Here is a 10,993-nt window from a genome sequence, read left to right as displayed (position 1 = left end):
TCATCACTCTCAAGTTCAGCCTTCCACAAAGCTCTAAGACATGGACACAATGCAGCCAAGTTCTTTGCTAAGGTGTAACAAGGGTGACTTTTACTCCAGTTCTCACTAAATTCTTCATTTCTTTCTTCTTTTTTTTTTTTTTTGAGACAGAGTCTCACCCTGTCACCCAAGCTGGAGTGCAGTGGTGCGATCTCAGCTCACTGCAACCTCTGCCTCCCAGGTTCAAGCAATTCTCCTGCCTCAGCCTCCCAAGTAGCTGGGATTACAGGTACCCATCACCATGCCTGGCTAATTTTTGTATTTTTAGTAGAGACAGGGTTTCACCATGTTGGCCAGGCTGGTCTTGAACTCCTGACCTCAGGTGATCTGCCCACCTTGGCCTCCCAAAGTGCTGGGATTATAGGCGTAAGCCACTGCTCCCAGCCAAGTTCTTCATTTCTATCTGATACCTCCTCAGCCTGGCCTTCACAGTCCACATTTCTATCAGCATTTTGGACACAATCATTTAACCAATCTCTGATAAGTTCCAAACTTCCCCTTATCTTCCTGTCTTCTTCTGAGCCCTCCAAACTCTTCCAACCTCTGCTCATTACACAGTTCCAAAGCCACTTCCACATCTTCAGGTATCTTTATAGCAACATCACACTCCTGGTATCAATGTTCTGTGTTAGTCTGTTTTGCATTGCTAGGGAGGAAATGCCTTCTGGGTCTTTTCCCTATTGTCTTGAATATTAGCACCTAATAATATTTATAATATTTATTATTTATAAATAATAAATATTTATTATTTATAATTTATAAATAATAAATATTTATATTTATAATAAAATTATAATAAAGGGAACCTTGAATAAAGGCCTTTATTATAAATTTATAAAGACTGGGTAATTTGGCCAGGTGCGGTGGCTCATGCCTGTAATCCCAGCACTCTGGGAGGCTGAGGTGGGTGGGTCACTTGAGGTCAGGAGTTTGAGGCCACCCTGGCCAATATGGCGAAACTCTGTCTCTACTAAAAATACAAAAATTAGCTAGGCGTGGTGGCTCACGCCTGTAGTCCCAACTACTCAAGAGGCTGAGAGGCAGGAGAACTGCTTGAACCCGCTGAGTGCAGTGGTGCTGAGATCGTGCCACTGCACTCCAGCCTGAGCGACAGAGTGAGACTCCATCTCAAAAAAAAAAAAAAAAAGACTGGGTAATTTATAATTATCAAAGACTGGGTAACTTATAAGGAAAAGAGGTTTATTTGGCTCACGGTTCTGTAGGCTGTACAAACATGGCACCATCATCTGCTCAGCTTATGGTGAAGCCTCTGGAAAGTTTTTTTTTTTTTTTTTTTTTTGAAACAGAGTCTCGCTCTGTCACCCAGGCTGGAGTGCAGTGGCACAGTCTTGGCTCACTGCAACCTCTGCCTCCTGGGTTCAAGAGATTCTCCTGCCTTAGCCACTCAAGTAGCTGAGATTACCCATGCATGCCACAATGCCTAGCTAATTTTCATATTTTTAGTAGAGACAGGGTTTCACCATGTTGGCCAGGCTGGTGTCGAATTCCTGACCTCAAGTGATCTGCCCACCGTGGCCTCCCAAAGTGCTGGGATTAAAGGTGTGAGCCACCATGCCTGGCCAGCCTCAGAAAGATTTTACTCATGGCAGGAAGCAAAGAGGGAGTAGGTGTGTCACATAGTGACAGAGAGAGCAAGAGAGAGATGCCAAGCTCTTTTAAACAATCAGCTCTTGTGTGACCTAATACAGCAAAAACTCACTCATTACCGCAGAAGGGCACCAAGCCACTCAGGAGGGATCCACCCCTGTGACCCAAACACCTTTCACTAGGCCCCACCTCCAACACTGGAGATCACATTTCAACATGAGATTCAGAGGGAATAAATATCCAAACCACATCAGCATCTATAGATCAATTCGGGGACAATTGATATCTTAACATTGTTGAGTCTTCTGACCCATGAACAAGGCATATCTAGTTTTTTTTTTATACAGGGTTTCACTCTGTCACCCAAGCTGGAGTGCAGTGGCTTGATCATGGCTCACTGCAGTCTCGACCTCCCACATGCCTGTAGTCCCAGCTACTTGGGAGGCTAAGATGGGCTCAGGTGATCCTCCCATCTCAGCCTCCCAAGTAGCTGGGGCTACAGGCGTGTGTCACCATACCTGGCTAACTATATATATATATATATATATATATATATTTTTTTTTTTTTTTTTTTTTTTTTTTTTTTGTAGAGACGGGGTTTGCCATGTTGCCCAGGCTGGTCTTGAACTCCTGGGCTCAAGAGATCTGCCCACCTCAGCCTCCTAAGGTGTTGGGATTACAGGCGTGAGCCACTGTGCCCAGACTATTTATTTATTTAGATATTATTTAATTTCTTTCAGCAATATTTTATGGTTTCCAGTTAGAGGACTTTTACGTATTTTGTATTTTGTATTATGTATTTTACGTATTTTATATTTTTGATGCTATTACAAATGGCATTTTACTAATTTGATAAATTAATAAATGTATGAATTTTCACTGTTAGCATATAGAAATACAATTAATTTTTGTGTATTATCTTGTATCCTTCAACCTTGCTAAACTTGCCTATTAGTTCTAGTTGCTTTTTTCTGGGTTCCTTTAGATTTCTACATAGACAGTCACGTTGTGTGAAAATTGAGACAATTTTACTTCTTCAATTTAGCTGTTTTTTTTTCTTTTTTTTTCTGCCTGATCGAATGGCCAGGACTTCCAGCACAACGTTGAATAGAAAAAGGGAGAGAAGGTGTCTTGTTCCTAGTCTTAGGGAAAACTATTCAGTCTTTCACCACTAAGTGTGATAGTAGCTGTGGGGTTTTTGTAGATGTCCATTATTATGTTGAGGATATCCCTTTCTATTCCAGATTTATTTAGTTTTTATTAGGAATGAATATTGGATTTTGTCAAACGCTTTTCTGTGTCTATCAAGATAATCATATGGTTTTCTTTTTTACTTTGTTAATATGGTGAATTATAATGAATGATTTTTCTTTTAGAGATGGTATCTTTTGTTGTTGTTGCCCAGGCTGGCCTTGAACTCCTGGGCTCAAATGATCCTCCCACCTTAGCCTCCTGAGTAGCTTGGACTACAGGCATAAACGACTGCAACTTGCTCAATTATTGATTTTGAATATTTTATTTACTTAGAAATGGAGTCTTGCTACATTGCTCAGACTGGTCTTAAACTCTCAGCCTCAAGATATCCTCCCAGCGTTGGGATTACAAGTGAGAGCTGCCACATCTGGCCCGATTTTGAAGATTAAACTAGCCCTGTATTCCTGGGATAAACTCCACTTGATCATGATATGTTAACTTTTTTTTTTTTTGAGACAGGGATTCCAGAGTATTTTCTTCTAATGTGTTAATCCGGTTTTGGTTCTAGCCTCAAATAATGAGTTGGAAAGAATTATGTTTTCTTTAATTTATTTTGGAAGAGTATACGTAGAATTGGATTCTTTCTTCCTTAAATGTTTGGTAGACTTCATGAGTAAAGCCATATGGGCCTGAAGGTGTTTTTGTAGGAATGCTTTCAACTTTACAAATTCAATTTCTTTAAGATATACAGAGCAACTCCTGCCATCTTTTTGTTTGTTTCTAAGTAATTGTTATTGAGATATAATTAATATACCATAAAACTCAACTTTTAAAGTGTACAATTTAGTTATTTTTAATATATTCAGGTTGTAAAACCACCACCACTAATTCCAGAATATTTCACTACCATCAACCCACCAAGAAGAAACTCCATAACCATTAATAGTCACTCCTCATTTCTCCCATTCTCCCAGTTCCTGGTAATCACTCATCTGCTTTTTCTCTGTGATTCAGATTAATACCAACTTAGTTCCAATAGTATATAAAAATTTGCTCCTATATTGCTTCACCTCCCTCTTTATGCTTTTATTGTCACAAATTATATCTTTATAGGTTATATGCAAATATTTATAATTATTGCTTTATGCAGTTGCCTTTTAAACCAGACAAGAAAGAAGAATTACAATAATAATATGTAAACATTGTCTTCTATATTTACTTATGTGGTTACCCTGACTAGTGTTCTTTTCTTTTCTATTCTTTTTTTGAGACAGAGTTTTGCTCTTTCGCCCAGGCTGGAGTGCAGTGGCGTGATCTCAGCTCGCTGCAACCTCTGTCCCCCGGATTCAAGCAATTCTCCTGCCTCAGCCTCCTGAGTAGCTGGGATTACAGGCATGCACCACCACGCCCGGCTGATTTTTGTATTTTTAGTAGAGATGGGGTTTCGCCACATTGGCCAGGCTCATCTCAAACTTGTGGCCTCAGGTGATCAGCCCGCCTCGGCCTCCCAAAGTGCTAGGATTACAGGCATGAGCCATCGCGCCCCGCCTGACGAGTGTTCTTTATTTCTCTGTGTGGATTTGAATTATTGTCTAGTGTCCCTTCATTTCAGCCCAGAGGATGCCACTTAGCATATCTTTTAGAGAAGTTTCTTCAATAAACTCCCTCAGCTTTTGTTTATCTAGGAATATCTCAATTTCTTCATTTTTGAAGGATATTTTTGTTGGATTCTTGGTTAATTTTTTTCTGTCAGAGCTTTAAATATGACACCCCACAGCCTTCTTTTAAAATAGACTTGATTTTTTAGAGCAGTTTTACAATTTTCACAGCAAAATTGAGCAGAAAATTTCAGGAGTTCCCATATACCTCTGGACTCCCAACGGGCACAGCCTCCTCTACTACCAGCCTCCTCTACTACCAACGTCCTGCACAAAAGTGGTATATTTGTTACAGTCAGTGAACCTACAATGACACATCATTATCCCTCCAAATCTATGGTTTACATTAGGGTCCACTCTTGGTATTGTGTATTCTCTAGGTTTTGACTAATGTATAATGACATGTATCTACAACTATAACATTAACAGGGAAGTGTCATTGCCCTAAGTATCCTCTGTGCTCTACCTCATCATCCCTCCCTCTCCCCAGTCCCTGGCAACCACTGATATTTTTACTGTCTCTATAGTTTTGCATTTTCCAGAATGTCAAATAGTTGAAATCGTATAGTATGTAGCCTTTTCAGATTGGGTCCTTTTGCTTCATAATATGCATTTAAGATCCCTGCATGTCTTTTCATAGCTTGATAGCTTGTTTCTTTCTTTCTTTTTTTTATATCTTAAAAAATGGGGATGGGGTTTCACCATGTTGCCCAGGCTGTCTCAAACTTCTGGCCTCAAGCAATCTTCCTGCCTCAGCCTCCCAAAGTGCTGGGATTACAGGTGTGAGTCACCGTGCCTCGCCAGTAGTGTGTTTCTTTTTAGTGTTTAATAATATTCCATTAACTGATGTACCACAGTTTACTTATCCATTAACCTACTGAAGGACAAGTTTTGGCAATTATGAATAAAGTGGCTAAGCTGCAGTAAACCTCCATGTGCAGGTTTTTGTGTGAATGTAAGTTTCAACTCCTTTGGATAAATACCAAAAATATAAATATGGTAGGAGTACGTTTAGTTTTGTAAGAAACCACCAAACTGTCTTTCAGAGTGGCTGTACCATTTTGGATTCCCACCAGCAATGAATGAGGGTTCCTGTTGTTCTGGTATTTGATGTTTGTTAGTATTCTAAATTATGGCCATTCTAATAAGTGTGTAATGGTATCTCATTGTTTTTTAATTTTTTATCTCATTGTTTTAATTTGCAGTTCCCTAATGACATATGAGGTTGAGCATCTTTCCATATGCCTTTTTTTTTTTTTTTTTTTTGAGACAGAGTCTCGCTCTGTTGTCCAGGCTGGAGTGCAGTGGTGCAATCTTGGCTCATTGCAACCTCCATGTCCCGGGCTCAAATGATTCTTATGCCTCAGTCTCTAAAGTATCTGGGACTACAGGTGCACACTGCCAACCCTGGCTAATTTTTGTATTTTTAGTAGAGATGGAGTTTCACCATGTTGACCAGGCTGGTCTTGAACTCCTGGCCTCATGTGATTCACCTGCCTCAGCCTCCCAGAGTGCTGGGATTACAGGTGTGAGCCACTGTGGCTGGCCTCATATGCTTGTCATTGGTATAATTTCTTTGGTGATGTGTCTGTTCAACTCTTTGGCCCATTTTTAAGTCGGGTTGTTCCTTTTCTTATTGTTGAGTTTTAGGAATTCTTTGTGTATTAAGGATAACAGTCCTTTGTCAAATACATCTTTCGCAGATATTTTCTCCCAGTCTGTGGCTTGTTTTCTCATTCTCTTGATCCACACTGCCTGTTGGCTTCCATGATTTCTAATCAGAAGTCAATTGTTAATCTTATTGTGGGTCTCTTGTTTATGATGAGTTGCTTCTCTTTTGCTACTTTCAGGATTCTTTGTTTTTGGCAGTTTGATTTAATGTGCTTCAATGTAGATCTCTTTAAGTTTATCCTAGTTGGAATTTGTTGATCTTATGTGATGTGTCAATTAATATTTGCCATCAAGTTTAGGAGTTTTCAGCCATTATTTATTCAAATATTCTTTTTGCCCCTTTCTCTCTTTTCTCTCCTTCTGGGATTTTCATTGTGTGTGATAAGTGTTATGTTGGTTATATGTTAGTCTGCCCATTTGTCTCCATTCATATTTTTTCTCTTCCTCAGATTGGATAATCTCAATCTTCAAGGCCACCGATTCTTTCGCTTGTTCAAATCTGCTGTTAAGCCCCTCTTGTGAAATTTTCATTTGAGCTATTATAATTATATATTTTTTGAGTCAGAGTCTCACTCTGTGCCCAGGCTGGAGTGCAGTGGTGTGATCTCAGCTTCCTGGGTTCAAGAGATTCTCGAGCCTCAGCCTCCCAAGTAGCTGGGATTACAGGTGCTGGCCACCAAGCCCTGCTAATTTTTATATTTTTAGTAGAGATGAGGTTTCACCTCCCCAGGCTGGTCTTGAACTTCTGACCTCAAGTGATCCGCCCACCTCGGCCTCCCAAAGTGCCAGGATTATAGTCATGAGCCACTGTACCTGGTCTGAGTATAATTTTAAATTCCAGAATTTCTATTTGGTTCCTTTTTAATATTTTCTATCTCCTCATTAATATTCTCTATTTGGTGAGACATCAAGCTTTTTTGTTGTTGTTCTTTATTTTATTTTATTTATTTATTTTTTTTGAGATTGAATCTCGCTCTGTTGCCCAGGCTGGAGTGCAACGGCACCATCTTTGCTCACTGCAACCTCTGCCTCCCAGGTTCAAGAAATTCTCCTGCTTCAGCCTCCCGAGCAGCTGGTACTACAGGTGCGCACCACCATGCATGGCTAATTTTTGTATATTTAGTAGATACAGAGTTTCACCATGTTGGCCAGGCTGGTCTCGAACTCCTGACCTCAGGTGATCTGCCCACCTCAGCCTCCCAAACTGCTGGGATTACAGGCATGAGCCACCATGCCCGGCCTTTTAGTTGTTGTTCTTTAGACATGTTTTATTTAGCTGTTTGAACATACTTAAAATAGCTGATTTAACGTCTTTGTCTAGTAAGTCTAATGTCTGAGCTACCCCAGGGACGATTTTTTGTTTATATTTTCCCCCCACATATAGGCTATACTTTCTTGTTTCTTGCATTTCTTGGAATGTGGGGCATGGAACTAGGGCAGGTTAAATGCCACAATGCCACTGCACCTGGCCAAGGGACAGACTTCTAAGAATGAAGCTACATCAAGAAGAAGGAAGAGTTTTAGTACAGAGGATGGGAGCAGAAGTAAAGCCAGATAATATGAAGAGCTAGTTTTTCTGGCAGCCAAAATCCCTGGTGACTCTGCCTTTCCTAAGTCTTTAACTCACTACAGAAATCTGGAGAAGTGAGAAAGGTCTTCATTGAGCAAACATTTATTTAGCATCTACTATGTGGCAGTAGATAATTCTGCCTTAGAAGAAGACATATACATTAAAAAACAGTTATATGATACAATACAATTGCATAAACTATGATAAGGAAATATGCAATGTACTATGAGAGAAAAACAGATGAAGCAGCAACTAATTGCCTGGGTATTACAGAATAAAACATTACAGATGACCTGACTTTTGAACAGCATCTTTAAATATGAGTAGTTGTAGAGGGAAAGTGGTAATCCAGTTAGAAGCATGAGTGTAGTTATAAGGTATGTTTAGGCTGAAGTGGGGGTTATAAGGAGGGATGGCAGTAGGAAAGCTGTTGAAGTGGCTAAGGGGTGGATGCTCAAGGGATTTAAACAGACCAGGGAATGTGACTGAGTTTCCTCTTTAACAAGGTGTCCCCATGGTGAGGGAGGACTTACTGGTGATGGGGAAGAACGAGAGTTGGGGAAATATATATGATAATGCTCCAAATTACACCAAAGGAGATGGAGACATGAGGAAGAGATTTAAGAGAGGTACTGCTGACCGAACTTGGTGATCAATTAGATATACAGGAAGGAATGATGTCAGCAACAGGGTGGAACAGGAATTTCCAGACTCTCCTCCACTCACAGATACATGAAATCAACATCTATTTACAGATCAATTCCCTTTGAGAGAAAATCAGGGACCAGTCGAGAGACACCCACTGGGCAACTGAGAAAACATCCACATTGAGTGGGTAGGAGAAGCCAAGCCACACTCAGGCATGGATAGCATTCTGGGCACTGTGCTATAAAACTGGGAAAGGAATCTCCAACATGTAACTTCTCTATGGTTGGTTTCTTAATCCACCAAATCTGAGAGTAGAGGGAATCAGGCATACACAAGTCTCTCTAGACCACAGGAGAAAACTGGCAGTTTTATAGATGCACAAGCACTGCTAGAGGCTGCATCTCCCAGGAAGAACGCAGAGAAGGGGCTTAAAAAATGCATCCCTCTTTCTCCCCAGAAGGGGTTTATGACATGCTCTTTCAGTGGCTACTTGACAGCCTTGCTTTTAACTAACTTGCATCAGGGAGTTAAAGAGGCAGACAAAATAGAAGCCTGCCGGCAGCCTGATAAGCAGATTGGCACTTCCCAAGCCTTCTTTCCTGGTTCACTCCAGCAATAACTCCAGGTCTATTAATCCCTTCTGGAAGGAGACTGTCCACACAAGCACCCCAATGTTTACAGTTTCCATCTGAGGAACTGCATCCTAAATCTTCTAGCTCTAGTAACAGAGGGGATCTAAGCATATTTGAGTCTCTCTAGTCCACAGAAAAAAGTAGTGGTTTCATATGCAAGCATTACCAGGGGCTTTATCCCCTGGAAGCAGTGCAGAAAAGGGGCTATAGAAATGCAGCTCCTTGTTTCTCCCCAGAAGAGGCTTATGCCAAGCATCAAGTGCTTCAGTTTTTTACAGTTATCTCCCAAAGGATTCCATCCTAAACCTCTTAGACCTGGGAGCAGAAGGGACTAGGCATATGTGAGTCTCCGTAGATCACAGAACAAAGAGATGGTTTTAAACAAGTGCACAAACACTTCCAGGGGTTAGACCCCCTTGCAGTAGTGCACAAAATGGGTTGGAATGTACAGCTTCCATTTTCTTTCCAGATGAGGTTTATGGCACACACTTCCAGTGGCTACCTGATGGCCTGGCTTCTAATGAACTTGCATGGGGAGTTAATGGGGCAGACAAACAGTAGCTCTACAGCAACGTGAGCCAGGGCTTGGCACTTCCTGAGCCATTCCTTTGGCTCACCCCAATGATAAATCCAGGCCTATCCATTCTTCTTGGGAAGGAGTTTTTACATGCACTGAGTGCCACAAATTCTACATCTCCTACCAAAGGAACTGTCTCCTTAAGAACCTCACTCTAGGCCGGGTGCAGTGGCTCACGGCTGTAATCCCAGCACTTTGAGAGGCTGAGGCGGGTGGATCACCTGAGGTCAGGAGTTCGAGACCAGTCTGGCCAACATGGTGAAAACCTGTCTCTACTAAAAATCCAAAAATTAGCCGGGCATGGTGGTGGGTGCGTGTAATCCCAGCTACTTGGGAGACTGAGGCAGCAGAATCACTTGAACCTGGGAGGTGGAGGTTGCAGTGAGCTGAGATGGCACCATTGCACTCCAGCCTGGGCAGCAAGAGTGAAACTCTGTCTCCAAAAAAACAAAACAACAACAACAAAAAATCCCCTTACTCTAGGAATTGATGGGACTTTGCATTCCTGAGTGGCCTAGACCACAAAAAACAAAGAGGCAGATATACAATGGGTCCACTTCCAGCAGCTATTTCCCCAGGAACAGAGGGGTGCTGCCTGAATGTGAAGACAGACATTTGCTACAGATTCTCTCCCCAGCTTTGTGCAGAGAGGGTGGGAGAAAATGCTTGTGCTCAGCTTCACTGTGAAGATAGAAGGAACTGGAATACATATGCAACACCTCAACCTTTCCAACTGTATCAAAAGAGTCTGCTTCTACCTTACCAATCTTGGGGTATGGAGAGGACATAGCATATTCTTTTTTTCTCTCTTTATTTTTATTTAATATATTAATATAGAGATAGGGCCTTATTATGTTGTCCAGGCTGTTCTCAAACTCTTGGGCCCGAGTGATCCTCCTGTCTTGGCCTCCCAAAGCACTGGGATTACAGGCATAAGCTACTGTGCCTGGCCAGGACATGGCACATTCTAATCTCCAAGGGCCACCAAAACCAGAAACAGCAGTTTGGATGAACATAAAGGTTTGAGAGAAAATTTAAAGTCTCTGGCCAGATGGATTGGTGAGATTCCCTATATGAGGCCAGTCTGACAAGACTAGGAGAGGCAGTTCCTATCTAATGTATAGAAACCAACAAAAAGGAAAGGTAACTGAAAAAATAGGAGAGTATATTTCCAAAACAAAGAACAAGATAAATCTCTAGAACTGATGTGAAGTGGAGATGCAATTTACCCAACAGGGAATAGAAAATAGTGGTCATAAAGATGCTCACTGAGGTCAGGAGAGCAATGTAAGAACAAACTGAGAATTTCAACAAAGAGAGAGTATTAAAAAGTACCAATCAGGGTGTGGGAGCAGTGGCTCATGCCTATAATCCCAGCACTTTTGGAGGCTAAGGT

This window comes from Pan troglodytes, chromosome 8, assembly GCF_028858775.2.
Source record: "Pan troglodytes isolate AG18354 chromosome 8, NHGRI_mPanTro3-v2.0_pri, whole genome shotgun sequence".
Taxonomy (NCBI): Eukaryota; Metazoa; Chordata; class Mammalia; order Primates; family Hominidae; genus Pan; species Pan troglodytes.
This window is presented reverse-complemented; position numbering follows the sequence as displayed.